Raw genomic sequence first — 18,419 nt, 5'->3', positions numbered from 1 at the left:
GAGGGCAGAGGGATAAGAATTCTTGGAGGTGAGTAGACAACCAACAGCTCTGAACAGGACAGGAAAGACAGAGACTCAGAGAAAGAATTCTCTAGAAAGGACATCTGTTGGATGCTAAAAGCTTGGATTATCATGAAAAAACATCTCAGTGCTTGAGCTGAGATAAAGGGATGATGAGGAGGGGAACAGAGAGGCAACGGGGGCAGTGAGTGCATCTCCAGGCAGGCGAGGGGAAGGCAGTGACTCAGGGAGAGGAGTGTAAGTTTACAACCACGTTTGCTCACCTGGAGCTATCTACCAGGTTACGGAGGGTAGGTTAGACACGGACCATGACTTACTAACCACATCTTCTAGTCATCAACTACAAGCAGAAGCAGCTATTTCATTTCTACAGCTCACTGCAAAACCACAGCGAGGAGCCCCTTAATGAAAAAACTAATTTCAAGACAGCAGCAAAAGAGCATTCAACCCGGCATGGGACCCTTCTAAGCAGGAGCCCATGTGGCCACTCTAAACACAGCTCACACACACATAAAAAACATGTACATATATATATATATATATATATTTTTTTTTAAGCTTAACTGGAGACAGAACATAGTCTTGCAGAGAAAACAACAAATCCTGAGATATATAGGGACAAGGAAGGAGTGATCTCTCCATTTCAGTCATCCTCATCAGACTGTTAAAAGAATTCAGCCCAGTTCTGGATTCTATGGAGAGTTGTGAAGCATTTGGAATTGTGCCTAAGACAAAATGATTAAAGGATTAGAAAGACTAAACAAACTGGGATGATTTGGCTTCGAAAAGAAGGCTGATATGAAGTAAGTTTAAAACTGTTCAAAAGGCTTGTTAAAATGCCATTCAAATCAGAGAGACATGCTCTTTCAAAACATGGGTTTTATTTAGGAGTCTAACAAACAAGACAGCCTGTGAAAAAAATCACTGCTGGTAGAAACAAATTGATAAAGAAGTGTCCTACTGTGCTCCAGTGTAAAAAACCTCTTGCCCTGAGCAGTGGAGAGAGAAGCTGCTGCTACTGCTAAGTGGCTTCAGTCATGTCCGACTCTGTGCAACCCCATAGACGGCAGCCCACCAGGCACCCCCGTCCCTGGGATTCTCCAGGCAAGAACACTGGAGTGGGTTGCCATTTCCTTCTCCAGTGCATGAAAGTGAAAAGTGAAAGTGAAGTCGCTCAGTCCTGTCCGACTCTCAGCGACCCCACGGACTGCAGCCTACCAGGCTCCTCCGTCCACGGGATTTTCCAGGCAGGAGTACTGGAGTGGGGTGCCATTGCTTCTCCAATGCATAAAAGAGAAAAGTGAAAATGAGCATTCCATTTTTCAGGTTATCTTCTTCATTTTAGGGAAAGCTAAACCAAGCTGGAAAGCAGGAATATCAACATCATATTACATTCTCCATTTCTATATAATGTACAGAGAATGAAAGGAGGTACCTTGTGTGTGTGTGTGTGTGTGTGTGTACTAGCAAGGCAAATTAAGCCCATGCCTTTCCTTCTCTAAACACAGTTCACCAAAGGGACCAGATGGAAGGAGGATAGCAATTGCTGAGAGCGAGACCACTGATAGCACTCTAGTTGCCAAGCACTGGGAATCGCCAAGGAGGGCTTCAATTTGCAAACCAAGTGTCCAGGTATTCAGAAAATAGTGGAAAGGGACTCGGGAGGGATGACAATGACCTGGAGAGGATGTCAATGATCATTTGTCCCATCTCCCTTGTTTGAGAAATAAATATTATTCAAAACCTAGAAACTGGGGCATCTTTATTCAGTTTTCTTCTATCAGAGGCATTTTGTTCTGTAGGAACTCCTTTAAATCTCTGCAATTTCTAGTTTGCCAGTGTTTAGGTTTAGCCATTGTTGCGATGAGTTATGTTCTGGTGATTACGACATGGAACATTCCTGAATATGAATGGAGAGAAGGAGATTTGCACAAACCATCTTCTTAGAAACTCTTAACAATGCTCATGTCCTTCACAAAACATGCCAGAGCATTAGGCTTCAACTTTTTTATAGATAAAAATTACTGTAGTTACATTTAAGACATAAAATGATACCTATATTATAACAATATACGAACAGTCAATCAGAAAATACTTTATTAGCACAGAGAAAAGCTCTACAATTCCGTATAAAAGAGATATGGAGGAAAAAAGGCAATTTAAAATCTATCAGTGGGAAGGCAGAAAGCAGAGTTTCCAAAAAGCTATTTGCATTATCAAAATAAACTGTATTATAAATCAATAGATAGAGACCAATGTAATAGACCCAAGAAATAGATTCAAATACAACTAGAAGTATACTATAAAATACCTTTATGGCACCTCAAATCAGTAGTAAAAGATGGTTTCTTCAATCAATGGTGTTAGAATAACTAGGTAGCCATGCAGAAAAAATTAAATTGAACCGTAACACAAGGTTACAGCCCAAATGAATTACCTGTAACTTCTTATACCATAAAGGTATAAAGAAATGGGAGAAATCCTTTAAACGCTGATATGAGAAAATTTGTTTTAAATCATGAATCAAAATCTACAGGTCCTAAATTTAACTGCATAAACATTAAAAATAAACTAAAAATAAATTGTAGTAATCATTTTTCCACATAGATATGTGTCAAATAATTACATTATATACTTAAACTTACAAAATATTATAGGTCAATTATATCTTTTAAAAAAAAATAAATTTAGCATTAACAAAATCACTGAGGGAAAAAAAGGCCAGGAAAAAAATACTTGCAACTCATATCCTAAAGAACTAATTTTCTTTTTTTTTTTTTCCTTTTTTTTATTTTTTATTTTTAAACTTTACATAATTGTATTAGTTTTGCCAAATATCGAAATGAATCCGCCACAGGTATACATGTGTTCCCCATCCTGAACCCTCCTCCCTCCTCCCTCCCCATACCATCCCTCTGGGTCGTCCCAGTGCACTAGCCCCAAGCATCCAGTATCATGCATAGAACCTGGACTGGCAACTCGTTTCTTACATGATATTTTACATGTTTCAATGCCATTCTCCCAAATCTTCCCACCCTCTCCCTCTCCCACAGAGTCCATAAGACTGTTCTATACATCAGTGTCTCTTTTGCTGTCTCGTACACCGGGTTATTGTTACCATCTTAATTTTCAAACACACGTATCTTGGAAATTGACAAGAGTCTAACCTATAAGACAACAGAAATATAGACTAAATGGATACACTCAGAGAAATGAATCAAGTTATGGAAGCATGCCTAACAATTTACATTTTTCTTTTTCTAACTGAAGTCTACATGAGAGCAGAAGGATTCCGGAAGATGATGGAATAGGAAGCACCAGAAATCTGTCTCCCACCTAAATAACAACTGCATTGGCAGTATGTGTCTGATGTAAATATTTTGGAACTCCGGAATCCCTTTAAGGCTTTCAACATGACAAGGAAGGCTTGAGTTAAAACTGCAGTTAATTTTAACCAATTTCAGCTCTGCACAGTAGCACTTCCCACCCCCTCAAGACCCATAGTATCTTAAAATTTTAAAAAAGCCAACAACCCAACTTTTCATAAGTTACTGTTTTCAGTCACTAAGTCATGTTTGACTCTTTGCAACCCCATAGACTGCAGCACGCAGGGCTGCCCTGTCCTCCACTATCTCCTGGAGTTTGCTCAAATTCGTGTCCATTGAATAGGTGATGCTATTTAACCATCTCATCCTCTGTTGCCCCTTTCTCCATTTGCCTCAATCTCTTTGATCATCAAGGTCTTTTCCAGTGAGTCAGCTCTTCACATCAGGTAACCAAATTATTGGAGCTTCAGCATCAGTCCTTGCAATGAATAATCAGGATTGATTTCCTTCGGGATTGACTGGTTTGATCTCCTTGCAGTCCAGGGGACTCTCAAGACTCTTCTCAAGGATCACAGTTCAAAAGCATCAATTCTTCAGTGCTCAGCCTTCTTTATGGTCCAACTCTCACATGTGTACATGACTACTGGAAAAACCATAGCTCTGACTATATAGACCTTTGTCAGCAAACTGATATCTCTATTTTTTAATGCTCTGTCTCAGTCTGTCATAGCATTCCTTCTAAGGAGCAAGCATCTTAATTTCATGGCTGCAGTCACCATCCACAATGATTTTGGAGTCCAAAAAAAAAAAAAAAAAAATCTGTCCCTGTTTCCACTTTTTTCCCCTTTATTTGCCATGAAGGGATGGACTGGATGCCATGATCTTAGTTTTTTGAATGTGAGTTTCGAGCCAGCTTTTTCACTTTCCTCTTTCATGCTCATCAAGAAGCTCTTTAGTTCCTCTTCACTTTCTGCCATGTAAATAACACTACATCCAAATAGTGGTAATCCTATTAGCTTTATGAAAAAAAAATATGACCAAGTTATCCTATGTACTGATATGAAAAGATCTTCAAAATATCTTGGGAAAGGAAACAATATAGAAAAGTACGTAAAATAAGCCACCACTCCCATTTTTATTCTGAAAAATCAGAACATATATTTGCTTCCATACACGGAAACTATGGAAGAAGAATGTCCTTGGACACTGGACATATGGAGAATAAGGATGAAAAAAATTTTCAACTTGTATCATTTTATTCATTTTAAGTTTTAAATCACAGGATACTTTTTATATACTCAAATTTTAATTTTCTTTTTAAATTAAGTTTTAATAGCCACTTTACACATTTTTAAACTCAGAACAATTATAACCCCCTGCACACTGTTTAAATCAGATCATCCTGCAGAAAGGCTGAACAAACCAATTTACTTTTTTCATTTCTCCTTTCAGGTATAAGATTTGAACTTGACTGTGTATCCCCCACACCTTTTTTTTTTTTTTTTAATTTCAAGGTTGAGAACTTCAAAGAAACAGAAAAAGCTGTAACAACCATGGTACTCAACAGTCTACTTAATGCATTACCATATCAAGTAGTTGCTCAGTTTCCATTTGAGCCTATTAAAACTAAAATAGACACACACATACACATGCTACCTTTATACCTCACTATGAAGCTCATTTTAATTTTAGACATCTATGAAGGAAAAACTGTGGTGTTGGAGAAGACTCTTGAGAGTCCCTTGGACTGCAAGGAGATCCAATCCGTCCATCCTAAAGGTAATGAGTCCTGAATATTCATTGGAAGGACTGATGTTGAAGCTGAAACTCCAATACTTTGGCCACCTGATATGAAGACCTGACTCATTTGAAAAGACCCTGATGCTGGGAAAGATTGAGGGCAGGATGAGAAGGGGACGACAGAGGATGAGATGGTTGGATGGCATCACCAACTCAATGGACATGAGTTTGAGCAAGCTCCAGGAGTTGGTGATGGACAGGGAAGCCTGGCTTGCTGCAGTCCATGGGGTCACAAAGAGATGGATATGACTGAGCGACTGAACTGAACTGATGAATGAAAAAAACCTGGTTCCCTATGCCTTTCATAAATCCTAGTTCTATACTATCTAAGACCAAACAAACTAAATGTTACTTCTCTTCTTCAATACAGGCATTCAGGAACTTGGAGACAGGTACTAGAATAAACTTTAGAATAAACTTCTATTCTAGAATTAAACTCTAGAACAAACTTTCCCAGTTCCCTCCAACATCCTAAGAGTACTCTTCAGTTTGTCTGTAAATTAAGCATTACCTAGTTAAGCAAAACTTACTTACATAATACTAAATATAAGAAAGCACTCTGAACACTACAACATCATGACACTCATTAGAACAGCAATGTCCCTCCTCAAATATACTCAATAGACTGATCACGATTATCCTAGGGTCATGTGGCCAACACAGACAAGTGGGAGAAACACTTCCCACATTCTAAGCACTCTGTGTCTATTAGTTCAAACTAAAACAAATGAACTCCTCCTGGCAGTCACAGCAACTGACTCATATCATGCTTATAATCAACAAAAATTCTAAAATATTCTTACGTGTGCTTCATCAAGCCATATTTCATCTTAACTCCATTTACTTGATCCATTGTTCCAGTTGATTTTTTTTCCTTGGGATTGATTCCTTCACTCCATGACCAAAGAACCCTCCCAGGTGTTATAACACTAACATAATAAGATGCTATCTGCAGTCTTCAGATAATTATAAAAAATCAGTTCAGAATTAAGCAAAGGGGGAAACCTGGCATATGCATACCTCCTATTTGACATAATTGATTAACATTTTGGAGGGCAGCCAGTTTTATTTGTCAGCCTATATTTTAGTTTCATCCATGGACTGTCTTCACACTAGTCTATTTACTAAAAAATGAATATTTTTCTAAAGTAAAAAAAAAATTGACCACCTGAAATTATTTAATGGGAATTTAGAAGAGCTTTTTATATGAAACTAAACTAGAACATAAATATCCTTGCTAGAAATCAGCCTTATATAAAGAACACTTAAAATACTAACAGTAACAGCTAAGTTTTATAAATCTGGGCTTGCAGTGATAATTTATTCATAATAATGGTGGCCTCAGAAAAAATACTTGTAGAGTTCAGAGATGATGTATGTTCCTTAGAGTGTTGGGGTTTTTTTGGTTTGTTTTTTAGGTTTTATTTTTCTCCCTGTTCAAATTATATCCTAGTCTTTTCATTCTAAGTCATGACCAACTGAAGGATTAGCCCAAATCCTGGCTACAGCTGGAGCCCAACCATTATGCTACTCAGGAACTGGACAGCCACCACTGTGTGAGCCTGCCTTGACCTGCAGTCCTCATCATGAGTGTTAACACTCATGGCAGGCACTGCATGACCTCCTGGTGAGTGAAGGAGACCAGCAGCAGACTCTACAGCAGCGTGGCAGGTGACCAGTGGCGGAGGTGGGGGGTGGCAGTGGGTTGGTGTGCACAAAAATCTTAAATAAAGTAGAAAAACACTCTTCAAGGAGGTAAAGGGTTTATTCCATGTAAAGATGGTCTCAGAAACGCACAAAGGCATAGCTTTAACTCCCGTTAATGAAACGAAGGAAAATATATTAGCTGGAGATTATGGGACAGGTTTTGCTTTTTCCTTTGCTATGGACACTCTGCCAAAAATATTTGCTTAAAACCACTGGAAAAATAGCCTTCTAGGTTTCTGAAACAGACTTCCCCAAACTGCCTGTCAGAACAGAGTAACAAAGGAGTTCCAGCCCATCTTATACATTATACAATCCTGTGGGAGTCACTGCTATTAACAATTTCCTATCCAAAATCACTGCAGATGGTGACTGCATCCATGAAATTAAAAGATGCTTACTCCTTGGAAAGAAAGTTATGACCAACCTAGACAGCATATTAGAAAGCAGAGACATTACTTTGTCAACAAAGGTCCATCTAGTCAAGGCTATGGTTTTTCCAGTAGTCATGTATGGATGTGAGAGTTGGACTATAAAGAAAGCTGAGTGCCGAAGAACTGATGCTTTTGAACTGTGGTGTTGGAGAAGACTTTTGAGAGTCCCTTCGACTGTAAGGAGATCCAACCAGTCCATCCTAAAAGAAATCAGCCCTGAATATTCATTGGAAGGTCTGATGTTGAAGCTGAAACTCCAATCCTGTGGCCACCTGATATGAAGAACTGACTCATTGGAAAAAACCCTGATGCTGGGAAAGATTGAAGGCAGGAGGAAAAGGGGAAGACTGAGGATGAGATGGTTGGATGGCATCACCGACTCAATGGACATGAGTTTGGGTAAGGTCCGGGAATTGGTGATAGACAGGGAGGCCTGGCATGCTGCAGTCCATGGGGTCACAAAAAGTCGGACACGACTGAGCGACTGAGCTGAACCAAATGACTTCTCACTCTGTTCTATCACTGCAGGTATTTCAGACATGTGAATACGTGAATATGCCCAACTAAGACTACAAATACCATCCTCACCTGACAATGGGCATAGTCAAGTGACCAAATGAAAGCCCGTGAGATGTAGGCAAAACTGTGTGTGATTTCTAGGAAACCATAAAGAATAGCTGAAGCAAGCCCCTCCTTGCCTCTTTCCTCTGTTTCCACTGGCTGAAATTTGACCTGCTAACTAGAACTGTCACTTAGCCCAAGATGATGGTGAAGCAATAAGATAAAAAGAGCCTAAGACCCTCCCCAGTGCAGAGCAGTCACTACAACCCAGGACTGCCACCTCCCAACTTCCTTTTATACGAAAAAGAAATGAACATCGCTATGAATGGATTGGGATTCCCAGGTGGCACCAGAGGTGAAGAACCTATCTGCCAATGCAGGAGATGTAGGAGATGCGAGTTCAATCCCTGGGTTAGGAAGACCCCTTGGAAGAGTGAATGCAACCCATTCCAGTATTCTTGCCTGGAGAACCCCTTGGGCAGAGGAGCCTAGCAGGCCACAGTCCACAGGACTGCAAAGAGTCGGACACGACTGAAGTAACTTAGCACACACACACAAACAGATCACTCTTTTGGGGGAGTGGGGGTAGGATAACTGGTCATATGGCTGAACCAAATCCTAACAGCTAGAAATCTCAATGACATACCCCATTAAGAAGGCAATGCCCTAGCACTACCATCCCTGGCTAGTAAAGCTTATCCTGATTCACTCTAAACCAAAATATTTTTTCCATATGCTATATTATATGAAAAAGTCCTCATTCAGTGAACTTGCCCCAGTGAACAGTGAATACCAGACTCCAAGTGCCTGAGGCAGCCTAAAAATAAAGTTATTTGGACAGACAGTTGTACTGGTCCCACAGTTATTGAAACGGGGAACTTTTAAAAGCCCCAGGTTTGCAAATACTGCTTTAACATATTTTATAATAGCATGTACACTAAGTGATGAGTACAGAGCAGAAAAATCCATTGCATCGTGGACAATGGGCCCCAGGTGAGGCTTACCAAGCTGCTAAATGTGACTTCTACCCACACTCTCACTGACCTGCTAGTCAAATTCAAACCCCAGCAAGATTACAAGTCATTATAGGGGATGGTCTTGGGGGAGGGGAGCTTCTAGTGAACACAGAAACTAGGAAAGTTAAATCCATGATTTTATGAATTTCCTTGCTGCATTATACTTAGCCCATTTCACATGTCTCATTAACCCCCCCCTAAACCTTCTAGGAAGTTCATCCTCATTTCACAAATGAGGAAGTTAAGCATGTTGCCTAATTGCACATCTAGGAAAAGATGGAGCAAAATCTCAACCATTATCCTGATCTAAAGGGTACATTCTTTCCAACCTCCATTTTATCCTGTTTCCCTCATAGCCACACTTTTTTTTTCCCAATAAGAAGTATTTCATTCCTGTATGTATTCACTTATTAAAAGTCCCCTCTACACTAAAAGCAATTTGAGGGTGAGAACAGCACAAATTACTTATTAAAACAGTGCCTCAAACCACCACAATGGATGAGAAAATAGCCTATAATAGTTCTCATCACTCACTTCATCAATTAACAAGGTTATATATGACTTGGAACTATGTCAAATCTAGACACCATATTAAAAAGGAGAGACATGACTTTGCTGACAAAGGTCCGTATAGTCAAAGCTATGGTTTTTCCTGTAGTCATGTACAGATGTGAGAGTTGGACCATAAAGAAGGCTGAGTGCCAAAGAATTGATGCTTTCAAACTGTGGTGCTGGGGAAGACTCTTGAGAGTCCCCTGGACAGCAGTGTGATCAAATCAGTCAATCCTAAAGGAAGTAAACCCTGAATATTCATCGGAAGGACTGATGTTGAAGGTCTAATACACTAGCCACCTGATGTGAATAGCCAACACATTGGAAAAGACCCTGATGCTGGGAAAGACTGAGGGCAGGAGAAGAGGGTAACAGGATGAAATGGATGGATGGCATGATCAATTCAATGGACATGCGTTTGAGAGAATTCCAAGAGATGGTGAAGGACATGGAATCCTGGTGTGCTGCAGTCCATGGGGTCACACAAAGAGTTGGACACCACTTAGCAACTGAACAACAACAATATATAATGGGCCACTAGAGTGAGTAATTAAGACCACAAGCTCTAGCTTAAGACTGCTGTCTGTATTCAGGATACTCCACAATCTGTAGGGTCTTCCACAGGTCACTTCTAACGGTCCCCATTTTAACATAAGCTCATCAAAAGCGAAACCAAAGGCAATGATTACTTTTATGTGTCAGCTTGACTGGACTAGGGGATGCCCAGATAGCTGCTAGTTATTTCTGAGTGTATATCACTCAGTTTTTCTATAAGAGATTAGCATTTGATTCAGTAGACCAGATAAAGAGATCCACCCTCACTAATGTGGGCAGAAATCAGGTAATTCATTGAAGGCTGAATACAATGAAATAGGCTGAGGAAAGGCAAACTCTTTCCTTGAGCTGATAGGTCCATCTTTTCTGGCCCAGGGACATTGGAGCTCCTGGTTCTTGGGGTCTTTGGACTCAAGATTGAAGATACCACATGCCTTCCTCACTTTTCCAGCTTGCAGAGGCCAGACTATGGGACATTCTGCCCTTCATATTGCTTGAACCAATTCCTGTATTATATTTACACATATAATCTGCTACTGGGCCTGTTTCTCTAGAAAACTCTAATACACCAATCACCATAAATAATAACAGCTTTAGTAATCTGGTGCAATCAAGCAATTTAGAGATGACTGGGGTCATGTATGGATGTGAAAGTTGGACTGTAAAGAAAGCTGAGCATCAAAGAATTGATGCTTTTGAACTGTGGTGTTGGAGAAGACTCTTGAGAGTCCCTTGGACTGCAAGGAGATCCAACCAGTCCATCCTAAAGGAGATCAGTCCTGGGTGTTCATTGGAAGGACTGATGCTAAAGCTGAAACTCCAATACTTTGGCCACATCATGCGAAGAGTTGACTCATTGGAAAAGACCCTGACGTTGGGAGGGATTGCGGGCAGGAGGAGAAGGGGACGACAGAGGATGAGATGGCTGGATGACATCACCGACTCAATGGACATGAGTTTGGGTGAACTCTGGAAGTTGGTGATGGACAGGGAGGCCTGGCATGCTGCAATTCATGGGGTCGCAGAGTCGGACATGACTGAGCGACCGAACTGAACCGAACTGGGGGCTGGAGGTAGGGGTCGGGGTAGAAAGTTCAAAGAGAAACCTTAGGACCCACTCTGAGATGTTCTTACTCCAATGAAAAGTCTCTCTCTCCCCCATTAAGGTCTGACAAAAATCAACAAGGCTTCCTCAAAAGTCCAATTTTGGAGGTTTACTATGGAAAAATAGTAGGAATAGGAAATAGTTCAGGATAAGTTTTGCTACCTTATAGTCCGACAAAGGTTGAACAGTCTGCCATGAGCCATCTTTCAAACTCTAGCCAATGGTTTCCTACAAATAACACTAGTGAATTATGTCAAGACACATCATGAAGCAACTGCCTTTTTGAGACAATTTAATTTCCCCCAACCAAAAACTATTGTGTAATTTAATACCCAGTACCTTATACTAGCTGACTACTTATACATAGCAAGCACATTACAAGGATTCTAACCTCATTACAAGGATTACTTTAAACTTTTTATCAAGGTGGGTTCCTTGTTTAAAATTGGAGGAAACAGACTCAGAGAAGTGAATAAAGTAGTCCAATTCATACAATTTGGGGGCAGAGACGGGTATATCCACTGGCATGCTCTTAGCCACTGGCAAACCTTGGGGTTTCTTCTGGAACTCCCCAAACCCCATTCTTCATACTCATGTCAAGACAGGGCTATCAGAGGCTAGAAAAGCCAAATGTGATTTGATCAGACTGAGGAGGCAAGGAAAAGCTCCTCGTTTTCCCCTTTACCTTCAAACATCTCATCATTCTCCTCCACATTACTGAGCCTTTGAAAACACTTCCCTCTGCCTGGAATATCCTTTCATCCTTTATGAACAAAACTCAGATGAAACCTCCCAGAAATCATCTTCCTTCTGCTCCCCCCATATTAAGTCATCCCATCCTCTCTGTCCCTTTTGCACCTCATACACACACGTATCATTTGCTTCACATGGCTTTCTCCTTGCTAAGGGGCAGACTCCTTAAACAGCAATGGCAGTTACCTCTATACGTCCCCTTTCCCCACTAAGGAAAATGTTTATTGATTATGAATTTATCCAGAGGGGAAGAAAATCCAGAGTGGAAGAAAATATCACCACTCACTACTGCTTTTCTGGGAATGTATCCCATCACAACCATGACAGAAGACACTGGCAGAGATAAAACTGAATGAAGAAGAGGGAACAAACAGTCTTAGAAAAGAATTCCAATAAGTGTGTCCAATAAGTTCGTGGCCAGACTCGGTGAGGCATGAAGGAAAGCAAAGGGTTTCTTTGTCGAGCTGTAATGTGAGTGGTTCTGTTTTGCAGGGGATATTGTTCTCAGGCAGGAAGAACTTAGTGCCTAAAAACCATCTGGTATTTCATCGCAAAGTTTCATATGCTGGAGACATATTTGCAAGAAACAGTGATTTTACACTCATTTTAAAGAACTCAGACAGGCTCAGCAGTAGACACGGGCTGGCCTAACAGCTCAGACACACTGACCAGCTCCAAGACACAGAATGGCCTTTTCCAGTAGATAGTAAGTAGTCTGAGATAGTTTCTTTTGAAAGAAGAAAACATGACATAAATTTGCTTTCCCCAGAAATGTTTGCAGTTTTACTTTCTTTCTAAAGGAGGGGTGTCATGGATGAGAAATGGCTCTCTGTAAAGAAGGCAAGACAGACTAGCAAGGAAGGTAAGGGATTTTCAGCTTGTCATCTTTGTGAACCCATCCTTCTGACATACGTACACATCAGATCAGTCAGATCAGATCAGTCGCTCAGTCGTGTCCGACTCTTTGCGACCCCATGAATCACAGCATGCCAGGCCTCCCTGTCCTCACCAACTCCCAGAGTTCACTCAGACTCACATCCATGGAGACAGAGCCATCTCATCCTCTGTCGTCCCCTTCTCCTCTTGCCCCCAATCCCTCCCAGCATCAGAGTCTTTTCCAATGAGTTAGCTCTTCGCATGAGGTGGCCAAAGTACTGGAGTTTCAGCTTTAGCATCATTCCTTCCAAAGAAATCCCAGGACTGATCTCCTTCAAGGGACTGGTTGGATCTCCTTGCAGTCCAAGGGACTCTCAAGAGTCTTCTCCAACACCACAGTTCAAAAGCATCAATTCTTCAGCTCTCAGCCTTCTTCACAGTCCAACTCTCACATCCATACATGACCACAGGAAAAACCATAGCCTTGACTAGACGAACCTTTGTTGGCAAAGTAATGTCTCTGCTTTTGAATATGCTATCTAGGTTGGTCATAACTTTCCTTCCAAGGAGTAAGCGTCTTTTAATTTCATGGCTGCAGTCACCATCTGTAGTGATTCTGGAGCCCAGAAAAATAAAGTCTGACACTGTTTCCACTGTTTCCCCATCTATTTCCCATGAAATGATGGGACCGGATGCCATGATCTTCGTTTTCTGAATGTTGAGCTTTAAGCCAACTTTTTCACTCTCCACTTTCACTTTCAACAAGAGGCTCTTTAGTTCCTCTTCACTTTCTGCCATAAGGGTGGTGTCATCTGTATATCTGAGGTTAGTGATATTTCTCCTGGCAATCTTGATTCCAGCTTGTGTTTCTTCCAGTCCAGCATTTCTCATGATGTACTCTGCATAGAAGTTAAATAAACAGGGTGACAATATACAGCCTTGACGAACTCCTTTTCCTATTTGGAACCAGTCTGTTGTTCCATGTCCAGTTCTAACTGTTGCTTCCTGACCTGCATACAAATTTCTCAAGAGGCAGATCAGGTGGTCTGGTATTCCCATCTCTTTCAGAATTTTCCACAGTTTATTGTGATTCACACAGTCAAAGCCTTTGGCATAGTCAATAAAGCAGAGTAGACTCTATTAAGAAAAATATTAAGTCTACTCCATTAATTTGGTGAGGGTGCGTTTGACTGAAAGCTGAAGAAGCCCCAACTCAAAACAGCCTGTTAAACAATAAGAAGGATTATTATCACATATCTCAAAAAGTCCAAAGGTGAGAGGGTTCCAGAGTCAGTTAACTTGGTGACTCAATAAACTCATGGAGGACCCAAACCTTGTCCGTAAGTCTGTATCCTCCTTGTGTTTGCTTCTTCACAGATTTATTGTCTCCAAAGAAATGTATGTCAAATCTATGCAAGGCAGCTTCATGCAACAATAAGGAAAAATGGAAGAAAATATTCCCTTTCTGAAAAAGAGACAGAGGGAGGAGAAAAGATTTTCCCCCACAGGTCACAGGCCAGAAATGATTCATGCACCCATTCCTAAAGAACTCACTAAAGGAAAGTAAATATTATGGCTGACCAATGAAGAGTCACCCAGAGACAAGAAGAAATCAGGCAATCCTGTTTAAAAAACAGGAACCATGTATCTGAATAAAATCCAAAGTCTGTTAAGGAAAAAGTAGATAGAGGACAGCTACCATCTGGTCAACTAGCTCTGCTGTCTGTCCTGACCTTTCCAATAAGGAGACCTGAATCAAAAACCACATAAAAAATAATCAACTAACATCTCGTAATGCCTAACACAATTTCCCTCAGTTCAGTTGCTCAGTCGTGTCCGACTCTTTGCGACCCCATGAACCGCAGCACGCCAGGCCTCCCTGTCCATCACTAACTCCCAGAGTTTACCCAAACTCATGTCCATCGAGTCAGTGATGCCATCCAGCCTAAGAAATAACAAAATTCTGTCTCTACCTAGGACAGAAATCTTAGCTGCAACAACTTTAAAAATGTCAAATGAACTAAATCATATTGATTATTGCATTTATACTATATACTTGGGGACAAAAATGCAAGGGTTACATTACTCCCTTAACAATGAAGATTATTTCACATTTCCTTAACTTTATAAAATTTAGCCAGCAAAAAAATGCCATACTACCTCTAAGCCATCATACATGTTGGCAAACTCAAGGATCTGTGAAGATTAAACAGATAAAAATCCTCTTCAAGATTAACATTAAAATAACTGAACCACCTAGACTAACATAATATAAATATTTGCTTTAGATTTTTGGATTCTAAAAGCAACTCTGAATTCAAATACAAAAGACTGCTCCTAGGTAAAGGCAAATGCTTAGCACATCTGTTCACCAAGTAAGGTCAAAAAAAGAGAACATAGTGATTTTCTGCTTAAGAAAGTGAACTCGCTCAGTCATGTCCGACTCTCTGCCACCTCATGGCCTGTAGCCTACCAGGCTCCTCCATCCATGGGATTTTCCAGGCAAAATACTGGAGTGGGTTGCCATTTCCTTCTCCAGGAGAGCTTCCCGACCCAGGTACTGAACCTGAGTCTCCCGCATTGTAGGCAGATGCTTTACAGTCTGAGCCACCAGGGAAGTCCATTTCTGCTTAAGAGAGAACAACAAAATAAGTGTCCATTCTATCACAAAGTTAGCTTTCAAGTAATTAATACACACACACACAGAGGGAGTTTCAACAGCGGCAGAGAGTGGAAAAGCCCTGAGCTCACCTCCTCTCATAGGCACACCAAAATTATAACTATTTATAGAACAACTGGGGACAGGCCCCACCCACCAGTGGCTCAACACCCACTCTGGGACATCCATGCCCTGCAGTCAGATGTCAGCACATGGCTCTGCTCACTAGTGGGTGGGCACCAACCCCAGAATCTCCTGTACCCCAACTCTGCCCTCCAGTGAGCCAGCACTAGTCTCAGGAACCCCCAGGGTTTCCCAAACAGCCATCTCATGAACTAGTTCACCCATCAGGTGGCAGCCTTAGAACAAGGCAGGATCTAACAGCCAACCAAATCAGGAGCTAGCCATGTCCTCCCAGACAACCTACAGTGGTCAGCCTGTCGTAACAGAAGGACCCACACAGCCCACTTAGAAGGCAACCCTGGAGCATATGGCTCTCGGAATTAGAGGGGAATGTGCTGCTGGGACTCATAGGATGTCTCCTACAAAACTGTGCTTCTCCAAGACTAGGAAATATAACCAACTTCCCAGATACACAGAAATAAAAAAACAAGCTAGGCAAAACGAGGCAATAGATGTCCAGGTCCCAAATGAAGAAACAAGAACTAAGTGAAGTAGACACAGGCAATCTACCCAAGAAAGAGTTCAAGGGATTGAAGAACACAGGAGAAGAAGAAAGGATGAGCAGGGCATGAAAGTTAGGGGAAAAAAATTTTTTTTAACAAAGAGAAAATATAAAGGACAACCAAACAGATGAAAAACACAATAAATGAAGCGGAAAAGACACTAGAAAAAATCAGCAGTAAACTAAATGACAAAGGAATAGATCAGTGAGCTGGAAGACAGTGAAGGAAATCACTGAAGCTGAACAGAATAAAATAAAAAAGGAAACTAAAAACAAATGAGGGCTATTTGAGACTGCAGGGACAGCATCAAATGTACCAATATTCATGTTATAGGGGTTCTTAATGGAAAAGAAAGGGGTAGAGAACATATTTAAAGACATAATAGTTGGAAATCTCCTTAAATTGGAAAAGGAAATAGACATCCAAGTCCAGAAAGCACCGAGTCCCAAAGAGATTAGCCAAAGAGGGCTATACCAAGACACACTGTGATTAACACAACAAACACATTTCTTGTAAAGTTCACTGGGTGGTGCTGAACTCTTTCAGCTTTTGCTTGGCTATATGCTTTTGATCTCTCGATCAAATTCAGTGAGGGCCTTGCTGAGTAGAGTCATCTTAAGGCAGGTTTTCCTTTTCATCACTTTACATATACAGTGTTACTCCCTTCTGGCCTGCAGAATTTCTGCTGCAAAGTCAGCTAATATCCTTATGGGAGTTACCTTGTTTGCAACTTGTTATTTTTCCTTGCTACTTTTTCTTTATGTTCTTTTTCTTTAAAAATGAAAAGATCTGAAAAGACATTTTTCCAAAGATGACACACAAATGGCCAATAGGAATATGCAAATTTGCTCACTATCACTAATCAGAGGAATGCAAAGTAAAACCACACTGAGACATCACCTCACACCTGTCAGAATGGTTATCATCAAAAAGATCGTCATTAATAAATGTTAGTGAGGATACAGAGAAGAGTAAATCTTTGTGCACTGTTGGTGAGAATGTAAACTGGCGCAAGCACTATGAAAAACAGTATAAAGCTTCCTCAGAAAACTAAAAGCAGAACTACCATACGAACCAGCAATTCCACTCCCGGGTATACATCTAGGAAAAAAAATAAATAATGAATTCAAAAGGATACATGCGCCCCATATTCACAGCAGTATTATTAACAATAACCAAGATATGGAAGCAACCTGCCCATTAACAGATGGATGGAGAAAGGAGACGTGGTATATACACAACGGAATACTACTCAGCCATAAAAATGAAATTCTGCCATTTGCAACAACATGGACAGACCTAGAGAGTATCATGCTTAGTGAAAAAAGTCTGAGAAAGACAAATATTGTATATTATCAGCTATATGTAGAATCTAAAAAACTAATGAATATAACAAAAAAGAAACAGAGTACAGATGTAGAGGATAAAAAAACTAGTGATTACTAGTGGGACAGGGAAGCAGAGAAGGGCAGGACAGATAACAAGATTAAGTAGTACAAACTACTATTTGTAAAATAAGCTAAAAGGATATATTGTCCAGCGCAGGGACTTATAGCCAATATCTGTAGTATAAAGTCTAAAAACTAAGAATCACTACATTACACACTTGAGTATACTATAAATATATCTCAATAAAAATTTAATGTCTTCATTTCAGATCAAAAACAGGTATTTTAAAATGAAGCCTGCTCTTGGGGCTAGTTAAGCTGAACAGCTAGCTGTTGTGTGTTCCACTTCATCTGAGCAGGGTGCCTTGCCCTCCTTCCAGACTGTGGGCTTCCAAGGTGTGTGTGCACTTGTGTGTGCTCAGTCGCTTCACCTGTGTCAGACTGTTGGCAACACTAGGGACTGTACCCAGCTAGGCTCCTCTCTCCATAAGATATGTCAGGCAAGAATCCTAGAGAGGACAGCCATTTCCTTCACCAGGGGATCCTCTCAAGCCCAGGACTGAACCTTTGTCTCCTGTGTCTCATGCACTGCAGGTGGATTCTTTTATCCACAGAGTCACCTGGGAAGCCCTAGGAGTCCAAGGTAGGGCTGCCAAGCTAAACACAGGAGGTCCCATTAAATTTCAATTTCAGATAAATAGGTAATGATTAAACATTTACATTAAACATTCCAGATAGGTTTTACTATAAGTATACCATGAAATATTTGGAACATACTTGCAAATAAAAATTATCCATTATTTACCTAAAATTAAAATGTAACTAATCATCCTATATTTCATTTGCAGTATAGCTTTTGATCTTAACTCTAAGTCTTTGATAACATCTTTCTTTCAGTCATCAGGTTGTCTGTTTCTGTCTAGTTATCTTTGCCTCTTCAGACTTGATAATGTCTCAGAGTCCCAGTCACGTCCAACTTCTTA

At 40.6% G+C, this 18,419-nt stretch overlaps 1 protein-coding gene across 30 annotated transcripts in view; it reads right to left on the bottom strand.

Moving 5' to 3' along the window:
* The window catches only part of CADPS2 (calcium dependent secretion activator 2), a 583,251-nt gene that overhangs the window by 443,974 nt on the left and 120,858 nt on the right, over window positions 1-18,419 (bottom strand). The gene's annotated exons all lie outside the window — the stretch shown is intronic.

The sequence above is a fragment of the Bos grunniens genome, chromosome 4, assembly GCF_055505025.1.
Source record: "Bos grunniens cultivar Pamir isolate PY7600 chromosome 4, Bosgru_T2T1.0, whole genome shotgun sequence".
NCBI classification, from domain to species: domain Eukaryota; kingdom Metazoa; phylum Chordata; class Mammalia; order Artiodactyla; family Bovidae; genus Bos; species Bos grunniens.
The sequence above is the reverse complement of the archived record's forward strand: the minus strand, read 5'-3'. Positions and strand labels throughout refer to the sequence as shown.